Source organism: Cygnus atratus, chromosome 2 (assembly GCF_013377495.2).
Source record: "Cygnus atratus isolate AKBS03 ecotype Queensland, Australia chromosome 2, CAtr_DNAZoo_HiC_assembly, whole genome shotgun sequence".
NCBI lineage: Eukaryota > Metazoa > Chordata > Aves > Anseriformes > Anatidae > Cygnus > Cygnus atratus.
In genome coordinates, this window is record NC_066363.1 from 12,714,349 (window position 1) to 12,738,558 (window position 24,210).

The 24,210-nt window shown below is 38.4% G+C and overlaps 2 long non-coding RNA genes across 4 annotated transcripts in view; one reads left to right on the forward strand and one right to left on the reverse strand.

The window, feature by feature from the left end:
- The window catches only part of LOC118256908 (uncharacterized), a 53,528-nt gene extending 33,942 nt beyond the window's left edge, over positions 1 to 19,586 (forward strand). For 2 of the 3 annotated variants that reach the window (XR_004781379.2, XR_004781380.2), the window contains 2 exons: positions 1,625 to 1,750; positions 18,752 to 19,586. This is a non-coding gene — a long non-coding RNA (uncharacterized LOC118256908). Of the gene's footprint in view, positions 1 to 1,347; positions 1,466 to 1,624; positions 1,751 to 18,751 lie in introns of all 3 variants that reach the window. The other variant, XR_004781378.2, reaches the window with a different exon arrangement.
- The window catches only part of LOC118256909 (uncharacterized), an 82,875-nt gene that overhangs the window by 40,265 nt on the left and 18,400 nt on the right, over positions 1 to 24,210 (reverse strand). The window lies entirely within an intron of this gene.

Below are 24,210 nucleotides of genomic sequence, written 5' to 3' on the forward strand. Positions count from 1 at the left end.
TGATTGGAAACAAGGTCACTCATATATTTGACCCCCTTTGAAAAGAAAAATATATTTTGCTTAGAGTGAATGTTCTCTCAGGATCACCAGTTACTTTCATCATGGCATTTCATGGCTTAGAAGTATCTGCTGGTTTCAACATGAAGTAGGACTCCTTATTCTGGCACAGATTTTTTGTGCAGCTTCAAGAAAATCACTCCATGCTTTCTAGTAGGCCCAGATGCACAGTCAAGCTACTCGTACAAGTTTCTCTGAGTCAGATGACCCATAACAGTTGCCTGTGTTCATAACCATAGCCCACAGCAAATTCAGCTTGACTTAGCTTACAATGAAGAAAGTTTAAGATAAATAGCATAACCTTGCAGTTGCTACAGGCTGAGTTAGCACAAGGACAGTCACCATGTCTCAGATAATGCATATCGAATTGTTGAGCTGCAATAACTTGATCACATGACTGAGATTTATACCTCATCTATAAACAATCCTTAAGGAAAGTTATAAGGATAAAAAAATTCTAAACCAAACAAACAAAAACAAACAAACAAACAAAAATTAAAAGGTCTCTAAGAAGTCTTAAAAACTGGAACTGTAAGAACCATAGAAGTATTCAGGGGAGACACTCTTCTCATACATGGGAAGATGCAACATTAGACGTTTCTGAATAGAAACATATATATATATATATATTTTTTGTTTCAGAATACAGAAAAACCTGCAAATTAACTGATTGTTTTCCTATTAACTAATATAAGTTGAATATTTTGTTTCAGTAAGTATAAACATCTCTTGTATTAGGCTGAATCTCCTGCAATAGACTGAACCCTCTTGTCTTCATTCTGGCAAAACTTCTGCAGCAATTAGGGAGAATTCTAAAGGAGTTTGCAGTACTTGTTTCCACAAAATAATGCTCTGACTTCAGTAACAGTTTGGATTGATAAAGGGTATGAAAGCAGGGCTTTATTTATGATCTCTGCTTATTAATAATAATGCTTTGATTTCTTATATATTATTCAGAAATCTTTCTTCATACATAGTAAAGTAAGTCTTATTACATCTGAGGTAAGTAAATAGCTTTATACCTGTGGGCAAAAAGGGACTTGCAGAATTCAAGATGAGTATTTGCATGAGCAAATATCCTAGAAAATGTCCATTATGTGGTGTTTGGTGTAGAATTCAACCTTGAAGTGGTCTTAGAGAATTTGGGCTGGCTCTGTGAAGTAAGATGCTGGTGATGATCCCAGAGCTGATACATGTGCCAACCTATGGGGTTGCCACATGCCCATTGGCTGTTAAGGCTTAGGCATGCATCCTATTTGAACCCTGAGTGCATCTTGAAGCTTCAACCAGCAGGTGGAATAGGAAGAAGAAGGGCTGAGGCTCAGGCCAGCAGCAGTTTTGTCCCAAGAGCCCTCAACATGAGAACATTGTGTGGAGGTGCAAGGCTGTGAGGACCACAAGCTTCATGGTGAGGTTTGGTTTATGTTCTGGGATAAATTTTCATGTGAATGATGTTTGGTTAAAAATGTGTCACTCTTCAGTCACATGGGAAACAGCTAATTGTGAGGAATGTCTTGCAAAGGACACAGTTTGAAAGCTCAGCCTCATGCAGTTTTGTTGGTTTCAGGTGTAAAAAAGCCATCTGAAAAGAAAGGAATGGACAAAACCCCTTGGTCCATGTTTGCTCCGGGTCTCATAATACCAAGAATACACTCGGATATAGAGGTTTATGCATGACAAATACTATAGAAAGGTAAGTCCAGCAGTCTAAAGTGGGGAAATTCAGTCCATCCTATCAATGCACATTTCTTTTTAGTTAGACCCAGAGGACTCAGTTCTGATGTTTGTGCAGCCCAAGGGCTTGGGGAAAATTGGTCAAAAGTGACACAATCCATGTGGCCTACTTTCTGGTCTACCTTTTACAACCATTCTGACCAGTCCCTGGGCAACTTTAAATCCCTCTGGACACACCTCCATATGCTCTTATTCCTAACTACAAGGGCTTTGCCTGAACCCCTGTGATCTACCAGACCCATGTGACTGGATATACAAGGTCCACGGGGAGACCTCAAAATTACTGCTGAGCAAAAGCCTCAAAAGGCCTATCTTACCCCAGATTTAATTCTGTGTGACTTTAGGGTTTGTGCATTTATAGCTAGAATAAAGAAGATAATATTCCAACTCCAAAATGTGGGATAAAACATGTATATCAGCCTCTTGTTCCTTTAAAAAATACAGGCATATTTATTTCCCTATTCCTAGATTCATGAACATCGTATTTCATATGCTTACTGTAATAACACCACAAAAGACTTCATAAATGCAACAGTCAGTGGGGAATGCTATGCAGGCTTGTGATTTTACACTTCTTTTCTCTAAGCCAGAAAATCTAAATGTAAAATGTAACATTCAGAGACACTGAGTGGGATTTTGTGATGCTCTCTGGAGGATGCTGGATTCATAAAACAATGAATGGATTGCAGTCATCGATAGAGTTAGTTTTTCCATCTGTGACAGACATACAGTATACTCTTGCTAACGTGTTTCATATTAATAAACCACCCAAGTATAATTCATTGCAGGTTGCAGCTGTAAATCAGAAATAGCCTTCATTTTGTTCAGCTGTCATGACTAAGAGATCATCACGGGGTGGGGGCTGTTTGTAAAGAGACAAGAGGGACTGCAGCCCTTGGACCTCTCACTGGAGTGCAAAGCGTCTCACCATGGCTGTCCACTGAAATGTGTGGCATGACTCGGTGCCCCGTCACAGATGGAGAGCCACCTTGTCATCTGCTGTCATTTTTTTGTTGTTGTTGTTGTCTGCCTGTGCTCTGCTGGGAAAGGGATGCAAAGAGGTGCTGGGGAGAGGGTGCAATGCAAATGCAGGTGCTGTGCCAGCAGCCGGATCCTGCTGCTGCAGGCGCTGGGACTGCCTGTGCCTGATCTGGGCACAAACCAACGCCGGGATCAGAATTAGTCCCAGAAACTCCCATTTGCGGGTAACTTTGCTCTAATCCTGACATTGTGTTGGTGTTAGACAAATCAGTTTAGACCTGATTCAAGTCCCATTAAAGCTGATGAGTATTTTATTTTCTGCGTCACCTCTCACTCCCCCTGATTTCAGTAGGAGCTCTCACAGTCACTTAGTCTCTCTGCTTCCCCGTCTCAGCCTAAGAAATTGGGATAAACATGCCTAACTCAAAGAGGTGTTCTGAGGATTAATTAGTTAACATTTGTAGGGCATTTTGAGGATAAAAAATGCTGAACATGGGTTTCATCGCACCTGGCGATGTGTGTGTGTGTCTCCGTGTGTGTGTTTTTTGCAAAAAATGAACACTGTACTTTCATGTGTAAAACTTGCATATCATATAAACTGCATGCCTATGCAAATAAATCCTCAGGCTAATAAACACCCTCAACTAATCCCCAGGCAATACGCAGGCAAGCAGAGGCAAAGGCAGAGGGCAGTAGAAGCAGGGGGAGAATTTGTGAAGAGGGAGAAGATGAGGGAATCAGTGTGTGTGGGGGGAAATCTGGGAGAGGGGATATCTCTTTTTCTACAAATGCATATGTATAAGCTCTACTGAATCACAGGCTGGCCACGTGAAAATATGGTATTTCAAAATTCTTTTTGCATTATGATTTAGCCATGCATTATGTTTTATGGTGACATGACCTCATTGTTTAGAGATTTTTGGAGCATACTATAACAGACTTTGTATGGCAATAATAGTAACTCACGTTAATTTTTGGCATTCCTCATATATTCATACACTCACTGGAATGTGCATAGCTAAAAACTAGCACATTGTAACTGAACAAACAGTGGATTAAATGTGCCTGTTTTGTCTTCTTCACTAAGCTAGGTGGGATCTAAGCTCTCTGCTTCTGTGCCATATTTTAATTATATTTTTATTTTGAGTGTCAACATTTTACAAAATGAAATGAAGCAGTGACAGGAGAAAATACAGCATCATTCAAATAGGCTTTAATCAGGTCTTGGAAGGATAATAGAAAGCAACTGAAGCAGGTTTGTTAATTCAGTTGGTCTCAGCTCATTGTAAAGCCAATACACATAGCTGTTATTTCAGAGATGATCAGCTACGGTCTGTCTGGGACCGCAAGCTGTAACTGCAGAGTGGATAGCAGGGTAACAGCATGTTTAGATGCCCTCACAGAGGTACTTGCTACAGTGCTAGTGACAGACAATTAACATAAGGACAAGGAAGGGACTGCTGTGTGTGAATGAATTGTGCATGGGCATCAGCAGTAAATGATGGTCCCTATCTATGCAATTAACTGTAAGCTACAAGCAGGCGGTGAGTAATGGCAATGCACATTACAGTTATTGCCTTTGTATTCTGTAATCTGGAGTACAGACACATTTCTCAACATTTTCTAGTCACCCCATCTTCCTAAATGTTAGAAGGTGTGTTTAAATTTAATTGTGAGAGGATTTCCATGTCTTTAATGGGACAGGGTTAGTCTATACCTCATTTGAAATGACATTGTGAATATGACTTACAGGATTGTGCTCACTGTAATGATAGCCCTTAGCAACGTGTTGAATCCTCAGGGTAAAAGCTCATTCACTGACTACAGACAAAGGCTTTAAGGGAGTAGGAGATGGAAAAAAAAATGCAAAAGTGAAAAAAAAAAAGAAAAAAGAAAAAAAAACCACACACCAATTGTAGAAACAGGTAACTTCTGCTCCTCCTCTCTAAATCTGAAGTGCTAGCAGGAAGCACTGTAATAATTATTTCTTCTAACAGCTGGCACTTCAACCTTCCTTCACACCAGGGGAAGTCAGTACACAAGAGCTGCAAGGCGAGGTGCATTCTCAGGGGAATTCTTGTTGCTGAGGATAGCACTTTTCTGCCACATTCGGGAAAGAAAAGAATAAAATGCAAACTGCTTTCTGCATGAACCAACTGTCTTTTTCAGGGGCTTTTTTATAGATGGACTATGATTAGAGGGACCTCCAGTTGCAGTGCTTTTCACACAGACTTATTTGTCCCCACTAGTTTACCCAGCTGCCCTTCTCCCTTGTTCATCTGCCCCCTCCCTCCTGGATGCTCCTTCTCCCCCCAGAGATGTTCCTTCTCCCCCCACATCTCTCCTCTAGCTCTGCCAATGCTAGGGTTCATAGGGACTTGTGTTGAACCAGACCAGGGGCTGGGCTGAGCTATAGTAATCCTGAATGTAGCACAGAATGAAAAAGTGGAGAGAAAAGGTTATTTCTGACACAAATCTGGATCCAGTCAAAGATCTGCTGGTTGCTGAAATAGTTCTGTGGCCACAGTGTTATGGGCAGCAAGAAGCATCCAGCAGCTGAAAGTGGAGTCATTACAGGAAATATCCCTATAACCACAGCGTAAAAGGGGAAGGAGGAGGGAATGAATCGAACTGAGGGATGAGGTTCAACACAGAGTTAAGAAAATAACAGTTATGGTGGCTGAACACAGTTATAGAGGTGATGAAGAAAGGGTGTCAAACAACATTATGTCTCTTCAGTGAGTTCCCATAATACTGGGTAATTGTAAGTTGGTTTACTGCCTCTACCTCCTTCAATGAGACAATATTTGCACCATACTTAGAGATTTTTATGCTATCATTCACTGACATTGCTTTATAAATGTTAGTATTTTCATTTGTAATCTTCATTTGCCCCTTGTGCATGTGTGCTTTGACACAGACTTTAATTACATGGTTATCTATTATTTTTTTTTTTCTGTGTGGATAATTATTAATTAGTTGTTTATATCTCCTTTATTCAATGTATGGCTCCAGATCCTATTAATCAAAACCTAAAACTTCAGCTGACTACAATGTTATTAAGTTCCTCATGTGTTTCTTTTTTTTTTTATGGTGCTCTTTTTGTAATTTGTCAGTTCTTCACAAACATCATGAATTTATATTCATAGCAGCCCTAGCAATTAGGTGCATTATTACCACCATTTTACAGATGGAGAACTGAAAAAAAAAAAAAAAACCAACATAAATTATAGCCAAAGCTGTCAGATCTCTATACTAATTTTTGATGACTGACTTTAGACACCTAGCCTGTAATTTCTTAGGGGCAATAGTATTAAAGAGGGAATCTACATTCCAGTCATACATCCATGTGCTTTAGCCCTCTGAATTTTTGCAAATCACACCCAGAAAACAGGGAACAAAAAAATTAACAACTGATAGCTAATTGTAAGTGTCTGGCTCTAATCCAAACAATACTGCGGCAGAGGTAGGAAGATGATATAACTGTCCTGCATGCCATTAAGGGTTAATTAAGGCTTTGTATTGAAACACCTTAACACAGAGATTTATACTGTAGGTGTCTACAGCTGAGGTAGACATCCAAGTTCCTTCTGGTGTCAACAGAGCCGGTAGAGCTGCTCGTTTACCCTATACAGGATACATCTGTGTCTGATCAGCCCAGCCCTCAGCTATGTGCTGCTGAAGTATCAGTTAGCTCTGCTGGGAACGTAGACACCTAGCTCACATATAGACACCTAGCTTGCAGACAGCTGATTTATTTGCCTGAATCTTCAGCCAACCCCCTCCCCAGTATTAGTGATGAGATGCTATACTTTCTGCCGTATCCTTCCTTTATCCTTTCTTTGATAAGTTTCTCTTCTTCTAAGAGAATTTTCTTCACTGTGTTTTCTGTAGCAAATTGAAGCTAGGATACCACAGATGTGTTTTCATTTATCTGATAGTGCTTACTCTCACAGCACGGCCCATACTTGCTGAGTTGTTGGTACTAATTCAGATCTAGTGGAAATGGATCTCCTTCTGCACTCTTAATGACTGGGCTATATCTCATGATGTTGTGTCCTTCCATTTGACAAGACCTGACACTATAACTGCATGACTACATCTCTGTTTTCACTGTTGAATCAAAATTTTAAATTATTAATCCGTTTTGATGTTGACTAGTGAGAATGTAACTAAAAGCATAGAATGGATTTTAATTGTACTAAAATTAGGTTTCATTTTTTTAGTATGTTAGTTTTTGATACCAGCCAACTGTTTACTGACTAGTCTATTAAATAAACTTTAATTAATATGATAATCGAACTATCACCAGGCATCATAAAGCAAAAGCTATGAGTCTTTTTGTTACTACAGGAGGCAACAAGGTGGTGGTATGATCTAGAGAATAGTATACAGGACTGGGAACAAAGGGAACATGACCTGTTCCATCACTGACTTTGCAGGTGGAATTGTATTGACTAAATGCAGATGTCTGTACGGAAGACATCTGCATTGGGCTTCTGGCTCTCTTGATAGTCAGCGAAGAACTAGTCAATAGAATCCACGGGGCAATTCATTGCCTCCTAAATTAGACGTCAGAAATACAGCAGATGATTGGCACCCTAAAAGGGCATATTTATCTCCAGTGACTATAAATGGAGCCCCAGGGGCTAACTTGGTTTTAAATGCCTACATTGTTGATGTTTGAAGTCAGGTGAGATGAATCCCACCCTCTATATCCTCAGGCCAGTTATTTCATCTCACTGTGCCTTTTATTTGTCTCTCTGAAAGACCTAGTGCAATACCAGCAGCAGCAGAGTAGAATTAACACAGAGCTCTGCCTTGACTAATTAGTTTCTCAGTAGGGCCTTTTTACAGATCACTGGGGTATCTCTATATGGAATGCTGTCGTGCAATGTAGAAATAACCTAACTGCTATTACAATAACAGTCATACAGTAAAGCTCAATACCAACATCTTCCCTGTAACAAAGGAGTTTCTGCTGTCCTGTAGGTTCCTTTCCTCCGAAAAATAATCTTAAATTATATCAGTTCAATCTCAGTATCAGAACTTTTGTGATACTAATGGTTTCACAGGAATCATGGTGAATTTTTCTTAGCAGAAAATCACTGTTCTTATCTTACCTTTCTTCTGTCTCCAAATTATTTCTTCGTCTGGAAGCCACTGAAGCAGGAAGCTTCAAAAGCAGAAGCCTCGTGGCAAGCCAGAATGAATAATAAAGCTGAATTCTGGGGATATTGCCAGGGAATGTCATACAGGATGCTCTGCAGCAGCAGCTAAAGAAACTACAGGTGGAATTGTAGGATTATACATTGCCAAGCTCTAAGGCAAGCTGCGGAAGCAAAATGAACTTGGACAGGAAAGAGAGGGGAGCTCCAGGTAGCTACAATTTACTCTGCTCTGGAAACTTGGAAAGTTGTAATGATTTTCACGTTAAGTCTATGCATGTAGTAAGCCTGTACAGCTGTAATTCCCCTTGGAATTTCTTTTTGAACCCAGCTAAAGACTAGTGGTACTTACATTTTTAAGTGTTTATGTTAGTGTATCTCTGGGGTTTGCAATCTTTCTTTCTCTTTTAATTTCTGAAATCCACACTCCTGGATGGAACAGAAATCCACTTCTGTCTCCAGCACTTCTCCCTGAGCTGTATTGCCTGTTATACGCTGCCATGATCTCAGAAGCTCAGCAGCCATAAGCCCATCACAGTTTGGAATTTCAGGGTAGACTGGTGACCTTTTCTTTCTTCCCCTCAGAATATCCTCATATATTCAGACTTTAGGTTTATCTCTTCTAGATGTCAGACTCCTACACATCTACTCATAGTTTTCACCACTAGCCAAGTATTGCTGTTGCAACCAGTGCGAATATTTTCTGGAGACAACTCCAAATTTGGCTATGAGAGGGATTGTTTTGGAAAGCTGGAAGCAAAATTCTTAGCTTGACCTGAGTGTCAGCTCAGAGATAAATAAAATGAAGACTTACTTTGTTCACTATACAGTCTCATGATTATTTAGAGACAGTTGTATTAGTGTATCTTCAGAGAGGAACATCTGTGCCTCAACAGCATAGACACCTGTCAGACTTTTTTTTCCATGTCTACTCTTATGTGTTATAAAAAAAAAATATATATTTTTTTCAATTTAAATAATAGTAATGATAAAACATACAGACTCAAACCCAAGGTAATGAAAAAATCACCCCAAACCAACAGAAGTTGATGTTAGCCTTACATGACCTTTGTATGTTTTCACCGTGCAGCAAGGATTTACCATGATTTTTTGGAGGTGGGGTGGGAGGTGTGGGATAAAGGCACTACTCTTTCATTTTTCCTTATAGGGAAACAATGCAACCCTAAGTTTTATATTTTCTCTTAAGGGAAGTGGAAGATAAATTCACAGGTCTACTTTCTAGTGTTCTGTTCAAGGAATAGATCGTGGACCTACTAATTTACATGGAGAATTCTGACATTACTCTTCAGAAAAGCACCTGTCCCTGGAGCCTTTCACCTGAGCAAGAAAAGAAACATTATTTGTATTAGCCTATCTGAGGTTTGGAATATTTCTCTTTTGCAGCTACCCAGCTCTGGGACTCAGGTTTGACGGCCAGAGACATGCCTACTATTGCACCCTTTCTCCAGTTGCTTCATAACTCCTGCTTTCCTTAGGCACTTAAGAGGGAGAGGGACTCATTCCTCATGCTTCCAAGTAACTACTGACTTTCATTTAGCTTCATCTTCTTTGCCTTCTGTCAGTAGATAGGTGATAGCCCTAAACAGAGTATAAGGTAAGCTTATATTAACTTTTCTTCTGGAGGTGTCAAAGTCTTGTGATGACAATTTGGTGAAACTTCATTCATTAAAGGAAAACTAAGGGGTTGTTTTAAGCACTAAATTAGATCCCAGTTTCTAGATGGTGAGATTTAGATGAAGCACAACTCATTCAAAGATCCATGTAAAATGAGACTGACTAGATCCTTTACATACTGTCACAGTGAGACATACATTAAAATAACAACAATGATGTGGTTTGATTAAAATGCCCTGCAGTTAAGTGAATCTAACCATACACCCGCATTTCCTGGAGAGAAAAAAAAAAAAAAGTTGCCACACTCACACAAATCTACTTCTTTTTTTAAACATTTGACTGGTATCCACAAGAGACACCAGGTAAAAGTAAATGTTTACTTTTAACATCTCCCGAGATGAACAAGGCTGACAATACAGGGCACTTGAAAAATGTAACATGTCAGTGACCTCAAATTGAAATGATTTAATAGACTCAGAAAGAGCTTGTTTTTGTCACAGGAAAGCCTGAAATGAAAAGTATATGTTTCTAGAGCATCTGGTCAGAAACCAAAAAGATTTTCCCTATGCATGAGCCAGGAGCTGGCCCATTCCTAAGGCCTCTTTCTTTCTGTTTCTTTTCTGCATGGAAGTGCTGATACTTCCATGCTGTTTATATTGGAGAGGGAGAGATGCAGGAGAAGGGAGAAGAGAAAACCAATATGTTCATATGTAAACTCAGCCAGACAGCAACATAATACATGAACTAGCCAAAAATACCCATGAGGATTCCAGGCTTATGTTGAAAGAGTAATATGACATTTTTCAGGACTGAAACTCAGGCTTGACTGAAATAGATTTTTTTTTCTTCCTTTATTTAAGCCCAGATGTGCAATGGCACTTAATTTCTAATTTTATGTTCGCTACCTGACTTTACTGATTCTAAGAGAACTTAAGAACCATAATACTGTTTTAATTCTTCTTACACACTTTTGATCTCGTAATATTCCAGAAAATTGCAACCACTATTCCTAGTTTACAATGGAATATAGAGGCACACATGGTAGACATGGCAGGAATTTTCCATTAAAAAAAAAAAAAAAAGTTTAAGCAGTGTAGATTTCTCTAAACGAAACTTGTCTATTGATTGCAAGAGACATATCCCAGTGTGATTACCAAAGGTGCACCAGTGTGCACCAAACGTTTGGGGCTTTTGTTTGAACAGCCGATGATTTATGTTGTTTGCTAAACTGACCAATTTAGACAAGAAGCTTGGACTTTATTCACTTGTATTTCATGGAATTTTAACCCAAACGCCTCTGATATACACATGCACATTTAAGCAAGCCATCCTCAGTCTTCTTTGAAAACAGAAAAGCGCATATTTATAGGGTTTTTGAATTGTGACAAGTCAGACTTAGACTTCCCTGACTCAGTCTACATTGGCTGTAAAGGCTTCCTAGAGTGAGTAGACCAGTTGATTAGATGTCTCAGTGGAGGCATCGACATTCAGAAAAGATGAATCCCAGTCTAGGTTTTTAAAAAATCTCAAACCTATTTCAGTTTCATTTGCTGGATATTTGCTTAAGTGATTAAAATGCATCTTGAACTTGTGTTTGTTACCAGTTAATGCCCTTCCCATCAGCGTATTGTGATCATTTGGGACTTGCAGCACAACATTGAAAGGCATTGGTTTCACCTCTTTGTGGGAAAGGAATGCTTTTTACATTGCCTAGGGTTCCGTAGGATGGAAACATTTTCTTAAGCATCTGTGTTAGAAAGGCAAGCTAACTGTTCCAAGGTCGACTGGTCAACTGGCAGAAGAAATACAGCAGAATGTGTATTTCTTCATATTCTTTGCTAAATTCTTTGCTTTAGGGTAGGCTGCTTCCCCCACTAATTGGATACGTGATACAGATATTCTACACTATGTCGTGAAGTAGCAGTGGTATCTAAGATCACTTAGGAATACCCCAGGCAAATATCAGTACTTAGTTCATCTGAAGGTTATGGGAAGAACAGTGAAAGCCAGAATCTTACTGAAACCAAAATAAATGAACATTGTTCTTTTTCTTTTCCTTTCTAAAGGAAAAGAAACCATCACTCATTGACCACTGACAGAGACTCAACACCTGACTTGAAGGATCATTGAATTGACATTCTTTTAAAGTCAGTGGCAAAGTCAATGGTTTCTCTATAACCAGGATTTCAAACAGTATGACAAATCCTATATCTTCTCATACCTATTGATGCATTTTAATTTGTTGAGCTGATAACAGTAATCAATGAATATTGAAAGAACACCAAACACTTTTGAAATGCATATTACTAGGCATTGAGTAATTGTTATTTCTAGTGAAACACTGACATTTGGGAATTTACTGCTGCTTGTTTATTCCCAATAAATGAGTAGCCACAAAGAGAAAGAGAAACTGCTTGCAAAAACTTTGATAACATGATACTGGCTGAAAGTATTTTGAAGTTCTACAGCTGTTTCATCATTTCAACCACATTCAGATTAGGAACAATATTAATATTAATAATAACAATAAATTCACAATAATTAGCAGAGATTAAACTAGTTAAAAAAAAAGTTTTAAAAGTAGTTTAAAAAGTTTGGGATTGGGATTTCTTTTTAAAATGGACAAAGTTACAGTCAGGTTGGGTTTTGACCTCTTTATGAAATTTTTGTGTTGGAGCTTAAGTACTTGGCAAATCAAGATTTTTTTATTTTTAAAAATTCTCACCAGATATTCACGAAACCACTCGGTATATATATTGTCTTAATTCTCTAAAGAATCCCCAGGAACAGTTTTTTCCTCCATAGTAGACAAGCACATCAAGATCTACATGGCAAATCTCTACTTGTATAGACTAACTTTCTGTTACAACCACAGTGAATTCAGCCCAGAATTGTGTATTAAGAATCACATCACCAGGGTCTGCTTCAGAGTGGGGATCAGCCCCAACTGCCTATTCCATAAAACAGTATTATGATTAAGCAGTATCATAACTGTGAGATTATTCATGCACATCTGTTGTAGGTAGATCCTGAGAGTCAACAACTGGTTGCACAGCTGGTGTCGGTGATAGAGATTTGTTTTATAAAGCCACATCCCTCTTCAAGGACTAAGAACTTCTAGGAAGGTATAGGATCCACCTGATCAAATAGGGCAAGAGCATCTTTGCCAGCAGGCCGGCTGACCTGCAGAACAGTTTTAAACTTGACCTGCAGAGGGTTTGAAATTTGGAAAAATGTGGGAGGGAGATGTTAATCCACAATCATCTCATATGTGAGGAGTCTTGGCAGTATGGTGAAGTTCCCACTGACTGGAAGAGGGGAAACATAACCCCCATTTTTAAAAAAGGGAAAAAAAGGAAGAACTACAGGTCAGTTAGTTTCACCTCTGTCCCTGGCAAGGTCGTGGAGCAGATCCTCCTGGAAACTGTGCTAAGGCACATGGAAGATAAGGAGGTGATTGGTGACAGCTAACATGGCTCACTAAGGGCAGATCATGCCTGACAAATCTGGTGGCCTTCTACAGTGGGGTTACAACATTGGTGGATAGGGGAAGAGCAACTGACATCACCTACCTGGACTTGTGCAAAGCATTTGACACTGTCCACCATGATATCCTTGTCTCTAAATTGGAGAGATGTGGATTTGATGGATAGACCACTCGGTGGGTAGGGAATTGGCTGGATGGTGGCACTCAAAGAGTAGTGATCAATGGCTCAATGTCCAAGTGGAGATCAGTAATGAGCGGTGTTCCTCAAGGGTCAGTATTGGGACTGGTGCTGTTTAACGTTATTTTTTGGTGACATGGACAGTGGGATTGAGTGCACCCTCAGCAAGTTTGCTGATGACACCAAGCTGTGTGGTGCGGTTGACATGCTGGAGGGAAGGGATGCCGTCCAGAGGAATCTGAACAGGCTTGAGAGGTGGGCACATGAGGTTCAACAAGGCCAAGTGCAAGGTCCTACACCTGGGTCAGAGCAATCCCAAGCACAAATACAGACTGGGTGGAGAATGGATTGAGAGTAGCCCTGAGGAGAAGGACCTGGGGGTGTTGGTGGATGAAAAGCTCAACATGAGCCAGAAACGTGCACTTGCAGCCCAGAAAGCCAACTGTATCCTGGGCTCCATCAAAAGCAGAGTGGCCAGCAGGGGGCCTACAGGAAAGCTGGGGAGGGACTCTTTGTAAGGAAGTGTAGTGATAGGACAAGGCATAATGGTTAAACTAAAAAGGGTAGGTTTAGATTAGCTATTCAGAAGAAATTCTATGAGGCTGGTGAGGCACTGGAACAGGTTGCCTAGAGAAGCTGTGGATGCCCGATCCCTGGAGGTGTTCAAGGCCTGGCTGAATGGGGCTTTGAGCAACCTCGTCTAGTGGGAGGTGTCCCTGCCCATGGCAGCGGAGTTGGACTTAGATGACCTTTAAGGTCCCTTCCAACCCAAACCATTCTATTATTCTATGATTCTAAGTGGGACAGAAAACAAAAGGTACAGGCTGCTGTGGAGAAGAGAGACTTCAAAATCAACAGAACAGGGCAGAAAGCAATTTAACGCACCTGCATGCACACAAATAAAGAATTGCCAGGAATGGAACATTATGGAGGTGGAACACTCTGCAAAATCAGTATACAGAATGGACGAACAAACAAGATGAATTAGACGTCTGCATGAAGTTGCAGGGCTACAGTTGCATTGTGGTCACAGAGAGAAGGATGTTGAGATAGAGCACACTCAGCACTGATACAAAGATCATACCTAACTGGGAGTGGCTGATATACTAGGTGGCTGTGACCTAGACATTGGAAAACAAGAACCTAATGAAGTTCAACCAAGGGAAATACAACGTCCTGCACCTAGGAAGGAATAACCTCATGCACCAGGACAGGCTGGGAGCTGACCAACTGGAAAGCAACCCATGTAAAAAAGACCCTAGTGGACCTGGTGGACACCATGTTAAACATGAGCCTATAATGGGTCCCTCTGGCAGCCTTATGTACTGGATTTAGAGCATCACCAGCAAGTCAGGGGAAGTGATCCTTCTCGTCTGCTCAGCACTGATGAGAAAAACCTGGATAACTTGGTCCAGTGTTGTTCTCAGCTGTACAAGAGAAACCTGGACATATTGGACTAAGTACAGTGCAGGCCCACAAAGGTGTGCGTCTGTTGTACAAGGAGAGTCTGAAAAAGTTGGGACTGTTGGAGAGGTAGAGGTCATCTTATCCTCATGTATCAATGTCTTCTGGGAGGGTATAAAGAAGAGAGTGCCAGACTCTTCCCAGTGAAATTCCATTTATACAAAGGAAGAAAATTTTACTGTAAGGGATGGGGGTGTCAAACACTACTGGAGTAAGTTTCACAGAAAAGTTGTACAATCTCCACCCTTGTAGATATTCTGAATCTTACTGGATGTGATCCCGAGCAACCTGCTGTAGATAATCCTGCTTGGAGTAGGTCGTTGGTGATTTTCAGAGGTCCATACCAACCCCAATTATTATGTGTTTCCATGATTCTTGGAATTATTAAGTCTGGATTAAAACAAAACAAAACCCAACAAAATAAAACAAACTTAAAAACTGGTAAAAGTATTGACTGAGTTTACACCTCTGCATTTGTGCTGGAAACCCACTGCTGTGCATGTTTGTTTTCATGAACTTAACTAGTGCATTTTCAGCACACCAGAGAAGTAATTCATTTTTGCTATGAAGTCACATTTTTGATCATTTTTAGTTGCTGAATTCCACTTATTTCAGGGAGAGTAAGGTACATAAATACCTCCGAAGGGAAAATTCCCAGGTGCCAAAACTTGAATTTGGCTTTTGCACTTCATGCATCGAAATCAGACTAAATTACCATGCAGTTTTGGCTAACAGGAGCAAACAGCTGATACTGTAGTACGCAAATGCAGCTTAAGGAATCATAAATAAATTGCCTAATTTTAAGTGTATTCCCTGAATGGTGCTGTCTTTATGGAAATGAAACTGCTATTGAAAGTCAAATTTATTCCTACATGTTTTACTTTAGGTCTATTTTTAGTAATTGATGTATCTCCCCAGAAGTCAGTCAACAATTACAAAAAATAAACCTGCATTTAAGTATTTAAGAGCATGTTCTGTCTGGATAATTTTCCCTTAGAGTAATTTTTTTCTAAATATAGAAATTATGATGTCTTTTAAAATATTAAGATTGCTTTCTTTTAACATGTTTGAAGTAATTCCAGCATATATCTTAGTCTAAGCACCAAAGAGGACCCATTGACTTCACTGGAATTACAGGTCTCAAATTATGGACACTATTAGATGCTATTGTGTCTGTTCTCTGCCTAGCAGAAACAATATAAATACACATGTAGTTCTGGGTTACAAATAACTATATTTACTATGCATATACAAACATTCAGTCCTGGCTGTGAGCCCTGATTAGTTTCTAGTGAATTCTAAAGCAAAACAATGTGAATACCATTAAAGAGCTGAAAAAAATGTTTTAAAGGGTTAGTTCTGTGTTCTGTAAACTCTGTCCTAGCTTTATTTTGAATGATGAGGGAAAGCAGGTAGATTTGGGAACCCCTCACTTTTATATTTCTATGCATGGAAACTTCACCGCAAAACTATGTTGAAATATCAAATTTGGCTAGTTTAAAAAGACATAATCCACTGATATTATATCTCGTAAATGAAGTCAAATACAAATTATATTTTAGAGAAATAAAATACTCCTGACACAGTTGTAAAAACAGCAACCTCTATTCAAAGCTAAAGATACAGTGTTTGTGCACAACAAAGCTAGTGGATTTAATGATGCAGTAAAGACAATCTGGTGTATCATTTAGAAATTAATTCTGCATACGTAGACAACCTAAGGCTGAAGCATGAGGTACCTTTTCTTGTTTGAAGTGACATTGGGGTTATAAGCAGTAATTACTTAATTTGTTTATAATAGGTTTGATTATTTCAACTTTTATCATGTAATTAATGGCGTCTACATCAATTATACTTTAATTTTCATTCTTGGTTCAAAGTAATATGTCTATTTTCTTGAATTTGGCACTAGCTCAAAACAGTCATTGAAGAATCTGTCTTCCACACCCTTCAGAATCTCCCTTCCTTGAGGAAATCCTCTCTCTGAAATTTCCTTTTCATTTCCTGTTTTCCAAATAATACAAGACCAGGTTCAGCGTACTGACTACCAGAATGTGGTCTGAAGACAGAGTTGAGGCCATTCGGCATCTTGCAAGATCACAAGCACCAATTCTTGTGTTAGAACTAACACTGCTGGTTTCAGTGCATTAATCAAAATTTACACTGCAGTTCAAAAAGTTGGGTGATTGCTTGGGCTTTATGAGCATTTGTTATCCATTTTCTCTACTTTTCAACTTGTTTAATGTAATGTCTGCAAATCACTATAGAAATGAGGAAGAGCTTCTTCATCTGCCAAAACTGCTCTGGTAAATCTGGTGCTTGGGTATCTTTCCCCCCGTTGCTTTCTAGTCAAGGTGAGATGGGACACAGTCTGAGATAAGCACAACTCTCAGATCCCCACTTAGTTTGGCTAGAGCAGGTAAGCCTTTGTGGTAGGAGACATTTATTGACAGATAACTCATAAACTGATCTTCCTCCTGTGTACCTACTTGTGAATGTACACTTACTGTATTCATAGACTGAATTTGAAGTGCTTAACTTGAAAGGGAAAAGCTACTGAAATCAAAGCAGAGATAAAGTTTTCAAAAGCTGCTGCTTTTACTTGGCTTACAGAATCCCTACTGAAGCAATGAAGTAGATTTGGTCTGATTCTCATGTGGGAGCTGACAGAACAGCACATTTTTGAAAACAGGTTATACTTATTTAGAAACCTATCTATATTTAGGCTGCTGTTTTTGAAACCTTGTGTGATATTTTTATTCCAGCTGTGGCAAACTTCAAACTCACTCAGTCTTTTGATGAATGACCAGTCACAGAGGGAAAGGCAGCTTCTCATATGACAATGATAATCTGGCATTGCTCTTGCATTATGTCTGACTCAACCCCTCTCACAAGAGGATCAGGTCAATCCAACAGAAAAGGCTTTCATTTGCCTTTTCAGAGAAAGAAGTTAGATTGTAGCTGAATTTTTGTGATTTTTTTTCTGTTTCCAGTAATATTTTCCGTGTTTTATTTTCCCTATCTCTTGGAAACAGCCTTGTGATTACTTTGCTAGAGTTTGTTTTGTCCAACCAGTCTCTAGTTTGGAGGAAAATGTTTACATAGAAAGACTTCATCACTGCATCAGAAGAAAATCCTTCCACTTCCGCAACCCTGGTGACAGTCAACGCACATGTACTGCATTTTTTTTATTATTATTTTTTATTTTTGGCTTACAGAGGATGATATGGCATGAAGCCATCACTAGTGTTTTGAGAATTCTGAGAATTCAAGAGGAGGAAATGAAGCAGGGCTGTGTGTTTAGACCTACTCCTGGCATATAGGGGTGTGCTTGGCTGGCAGCCCCACAGCTGCTTATCCCCCTGAGCCACCAACTTCCCTGTGGCTGCTGGATCCCTCACCACAGAGTGGGGATTCAGGGTGCTCTCTCATCACCCTTCCTCCAGCTCATTCCCTTATGATTTTGGATCCCCACTTCCCAAAACAGATTTTTTCACCATATGTGAGAAGCTGATTGATTGACTTTCTTTGGTGAAAGGGGACTGCTCTTAACTAGGCAAAATGTTGAGCAAGATCTTAATCCTGCTTTTGGGGAAAGGGCTTTGTGTGTGCATTTTTCAACGTGTAAATTCAATTGATCCAGTAGTCTTGGAAGCCTTCTGGTAAACTGTATCTTTCTCCTTCGTTTGTGTTACATGAACTTATTTTTCTCCTAGTCACTGTTGTGCACTCTATAACAATCTTTCCACAAAATGGAGACATTTAAGAAATAATTATATTGGCTCATTACATTCTCAGTCCTTTATTCTTTAATTCTGGTGCTAATAAACACCAAAATTTATATCCCTCCTGCCAAACACTGCATGCCTTCAGGCACTGGTGTAGTTTATATTCACATCATCTCTAAATCATGGTAAGTAGACCGCATATTGCCTGTTAGGTGAAGTCTAATGAGTAGTGTTATTTTTAGAAGCAGAACTATATCCTTTGATTTCTATTGTATTTTTTTATTGCTGGAATAATTTTTGTTTGTCTTGTACTCTGCAGCTGCATATCAAGCTGAATGCTTTGGGGATTTGTTATTCTGTGCAACAAAGCCTAATATGCTTTCCTGGTCAGCATGTGACTGCACCTGGATCATCTACTGCATCTCTAATGCCTGTAACAGATACTTCCTGTTTTGGGATTCTTTCCATTGTTCTCTGCTTTGAACTTGACTTGCCTTCTTTAGACAAGATGTTTAAATGATTGAAGACTTAGACACCCATTTCTGTATAGTGACACATGTTCTTCCTCTAATGTATGTTATGTACAAACGTGGAGGTTTGCAGGAGCCTTATTGTATTGTATGATTAAATCTTATTTTTAAACACAATCTGCATCAGTGAAACAAAATTACTTTTTAAACACATGAGGCTAAAAGGGTGCAAAGCCTTGGTGGATTCAGCTAAATTACTTTACAATGATTTCTTCTTGATTTAATTTAATTAATTAACTACAGATAAGTGTGATTACAAGTGCTTTTGAGTAATTGCTGTCTCTTCCTAAGTGTTTGTACAGAACCTAAAACAATGAAGCCAGTCCTATGAATAGTAATAAATTTAAGGAAAAAGGTTCAATTGTGTATTTTAACAAAATGCATATGTTATGTTGTTTACCTTTTGCCTTGACTATAAAGAGTATAAATGCTTAAATAAATCAAAAGAGCCTATACTGTTATATATAACACACTAACTTAAAACCCCAAACTGAAAAACTTAATATGTTGCTTTGTTCCCATAACAATAAAAATAAAAGAGCTTAAAACTCTAAGTTGCTGAATATTCTCTATCTCACTTAATGTTAATTTAGTAAATAAAAATATGTGTAATATTAGAGAAGAGTCCTGTTGTAAAGTTAAGTCTTGAAATTCTGTTCAGATGAGTTCTCGTTGGCTCTTACTAAGAGGAAGAAAAAGATAAAATGAGATGGAATACTTGCAAAGAAAGAAAATGTTTAGTTGATGAAAAAGTCAGAATTAAAAAGGGAGAATATAGAGATGTGATAAGTTGAAACCACAAACAGAATTAAAGTTTCTCCAGGTATAATCACACAAATGAATTCTGACAGAGGAATGCAGTTATTGAGAATATATAATGAGTTATGAGTGGTCAGGACTAAAATGTTACATTTTTCCAAAAATGGAATTCTCCCCAGTGCAGAGGTAAAAATGCATTTAAGGGCCATAATCTTCCTTCTTTCCTTCCTTCCTTCCTTCCTTCCTTCCTTCCTTCCTTCCTCCCTCCCTCCCTCCCTCTTTTTTCGTTTTCCTTTTCATCCAGCTGTCAAGGACTTAAGTGGAATGTTCTTGTGAGAGAAGAGATAAAAGTAGCAATATCTAGTATTCTTAAATCTTCATCCATGCAGATGACTTTGCCACACTATATTTAATTTATAAAACTTGACAGAGTTGTGAAAAATGAAAGAATGGAGTTGTGTTTGTTCAGGTTAAACATACCTAATAAAACACTGGCTTCACTTTTTGATTAGATACTTTGTAGTTCAGTATAGTGGAGTGAAATACATAGATAAATGGTTGCATCAAAGATATTTAAGAGAGTTTTGGAGTCTGTTTGCAGACCATTAAAAGTTAAAAATATATCCCAAACTGAACATCTGTACACATACAATTACAATTACTTTTTTTTTTTTTAATTTCCTTTGATGTATACAGAGAGAAAATCTTCAGAGATGGGGAAAGGAAACTAAGAATGAAATTTGTTCCAAGTCTAAAGATATTGTTCAAAGCTAAAGAGAGCCAATGAATGCCGTACATTTTTCATGTGGCCCTTGATGTATGTGGCCATTTACTATTAGAACTGACACTGTCAACCTGTTTCAAGTTTCAAATTCACCTTTTATGTTTTTATAAAAGAAAAATTCCATATGCTTCTACAAAGCATTAATAACTAATCAAATTGGTATTGTTGAGCATATAATATCTCTTAAAAAAAAAAGTATGACTGGTTATGTGTAAATGGCAGTTGCTGGTTTCTTTGGGATCAATGAGCTTGTCATGAGTACTTTGAGAGTACTTTGGGAGCAGAACATATGAGATAACTCCATTGTTTTATTAGATTATATTCATCATATGCAAACGTATCACACCACAATTTCAAACTTTTCCATGTTAACTGTTGGTACAACACAGGGGATGCCCCCTTCTTTGTGACAAGCTAGGTGACTCACATTTTATATCTCACTTGTAACACCTCTCTGAAAGGAAATTAAAACAACCAACCAACCAAACAAACAAACAAACTAAAAAACAACAGCAGTGAACACAGCATACACATGGTTGTCTCCTGGGGTAATTTATCATTAAAAGGAAGATAAAAATTTTTCAGTTTTGCAATTTTTCAGTTCAACCAAATGGTAACTTTCACCACACTTTTCATTCATGTCTATCCTTTGTGCTCTGCAGGGTTGTGACCCCAGCGAGAACCTGACAGAGCTATGTACAGACAGCAGTAAAGAGACAACATGGATGACCCAGGCAGTGGTGAGCAACAGGTTTACCTGCACTGATTATCCCTTCTCACTCATGCACATAATTGTCTTAAATCACATAATAGATTTCATTTCCCCTCCAGCCTTTGCTCAGGTTCTCACTTTCACAGCATCTAAGGTACTACATGTTTAGTCATGTATTAGAGATAAGGAGACCGTGCTTATCACATTTCATGATGGATTTATGGCATAACATAGTGTCTGGGGAGGGTGTGCTTGCTAAATCAGATTGTAGGTAATGCTAACCCATGAAAAACAGGAATTGAAAGCTCTATTTTGCAAAAGACTGAGATGGGAGTGCAAAGAGTGACCCTCAAACGCAATATATAAAACCTGACATGTTGGTGCTCTCTTTTGTGTTTGCTTAGTAGCTGGCATATTTCGTTAGGCCTAACATTATATTTTTGTAAATGCATGTGTTTCAGGTAAAGGGAATCATGAAGCCATTGGCTTGTGGAACCTAATTGCACCCTGGTACATGGAGAGCAGAGGGAATGTGAATGTAAATGAGTTAGCCATGAAACTGCTAGGGCAGGAATCAGATGCTTCGGCTCATTGCAGAGACAAATGCTTCTGACAACATTTAGCTGGTGCAGACCATCAGTTCTGAAAGACCAGGGTTTTCAAAACACTGAGCTAGCTGAAGCATCAGCTAAGGAAATTTTTCCAAGCACACCTTGAATATACGGACCCTGTGACATAACTAACAGCACCAACACTGTTTACAGGGACTGTGCTGTAAAACAGTTCCAACACAGTAAAGCGTGAAATGTATGTGTCAAGTTTATTATGCTTCCCTTGCCTCAGGCTGATTAGTGCAAATTAATATTTCACACTAATCAGCATGAGCAGTTAGCACACAATTTGGATTTACGGAATTCAGCTGATTGCATTAAAAATGTATTTAGGCTATTTTTGTATTGTGCAAATAGAGCAAAAATACCTGAACTGCTTCCAGCAATATATATATATATACATATATATATATACACACATATATATACATATATATATATAAAAATATATTAGTTCTACAGTGGTAATGTCACCCTTCATATAGTAATATACTGTTGACATAGTAGTGGCTTCATGGATATTGATACTTATAATATCTAAATTTCATACTGTTCAAGTGAAAACCTTACTTCATACTGATTTATTATTTTTTTCATAGGCAATGACTAGTCAAATTTTAAGCCATTTAAGAAAATATATTTTAAACATACTTTAAAAATATGTAACTGAGTAATATGTCTGAAATATGGTCCTGAAACTACTTAAAAAACTGGCTTCTTAGGGAATATAGTTATCATGGGTTATTATAGAAATAAAATGGGTTATTATAGAAATAAAACAGTATATTCATTTAGCTGGATCAGACAAATCTTACATCAGTTTCCTGCTGCTGTGAAGAAACAAGAGTGATTACTTGCCACACTAAAAGCTAAATGTAAAACCCACCTGTTTGCTCAGGCTTTTGCAAATCTGAGATCTGTTATTCTCACAGATCCTTTCAAAAAACAAACAAACAAAGCCTCATGCAGATGTCCCCATCAAATTTTTGAGACCATATAACCCAGTACCATTTCTGGCAACTTTACTAATGAAGTTCTCACTGACTGCTGTGGAAGCTGGCTCAGGTGCATTTTCAGAACCTAATTTAGCTCATAGCTCTTGCAGTTGTCTAGAAAATCTTTGCAACATTGATTTCATACACCAATTGGATGGCACAGGAACTGTTAGATCATTTTTTTAGATACTGTATTGGCTTTCCAACAAGAAGACATCTGAGTACTTTGCACTAATTACACACACACACACACACAAAAATATTACTTAAAATTAACTAACTTCTGCAAATTACACTCAACATTTGCTTGGAGCAGTCTCCCATCATCACTATGGCAAATTATGTCTGTGTACCAAGAGGATATATTGTCTTCTGTAGAAGGCAACAGTGAGTCCATGTTTTATACTGTACCAGACTCCAAAGCTGTTTTCTTCCTTCATCTGAAATTGAGATTAATGGAATAGCTCTGGATTCATAGTGGCATAGCCAAGAATAGAACCCGAGTCTTAGTTAATGTGGTTACACACATTGATCCCCCAATATTTAGAGCAGGACTTCCGTGTTTGATGTTATTTCTGAGATATCCTCAGGAAACAAAGGCTTCTGAAGTTTGTCTAAGGCCAGTATCTCCACAAGCCATAAAAATGTATTGTGTGAAGGTGTTTTTAAATCCAGACATCAGCCCTTTCTTCTTTGTTTTTACTTTTGGTTATGAGAACCACTTCCTAATATCTTCTTGTTTGAGTGCAAAAACCTCAAGACAGTAAGTGGAGGATTATATAAATGAACAATTGTAGCTCTGTTTCTTTAGACAAATAAAAGACGTCTGTATTGAGTTGGTTGGATGCCAACCCAGAACCCTGCAGGTCTCCTCCCCTAATCTGGATAGCTATTTTATGTTGTGAAATGGCCTTGAGCCATTTGCATCTCAGTATGAGGTCTGCTTTGTACCACAAAAATCAAATAAATATATTTCATTACCTAATAGTTATTCATAATGCACGTTCTACCATTATCATTTAAATAAAGTCACTTCGATTTTCTTACTTGCTTATCCAAATCCACCATTACTATTCCCTCTGATTTGCTTAGTAATATATATATATATATATATAAAATTATGTAATTAGGCATGTCAGCACAATGAACATGTAATGTTCTTACAAATACTATAATTGTGGCCCATTTGTCAACAAATGACAACTTTAATAAGAGGAGTGCTCAGATCATATAGAATGTCTACATGCTCCTTTAATAAGCAGATTGCAAAATTTACTGCCACAGCAAGATGTTTTAGGACTTCAGCACAAGGAGGAGAAGAGTTCAACCCTAACTGAAAACACATGTCCAGAAGAAAGAACCCAGCCCTCCATAGTATCAAGTCTTA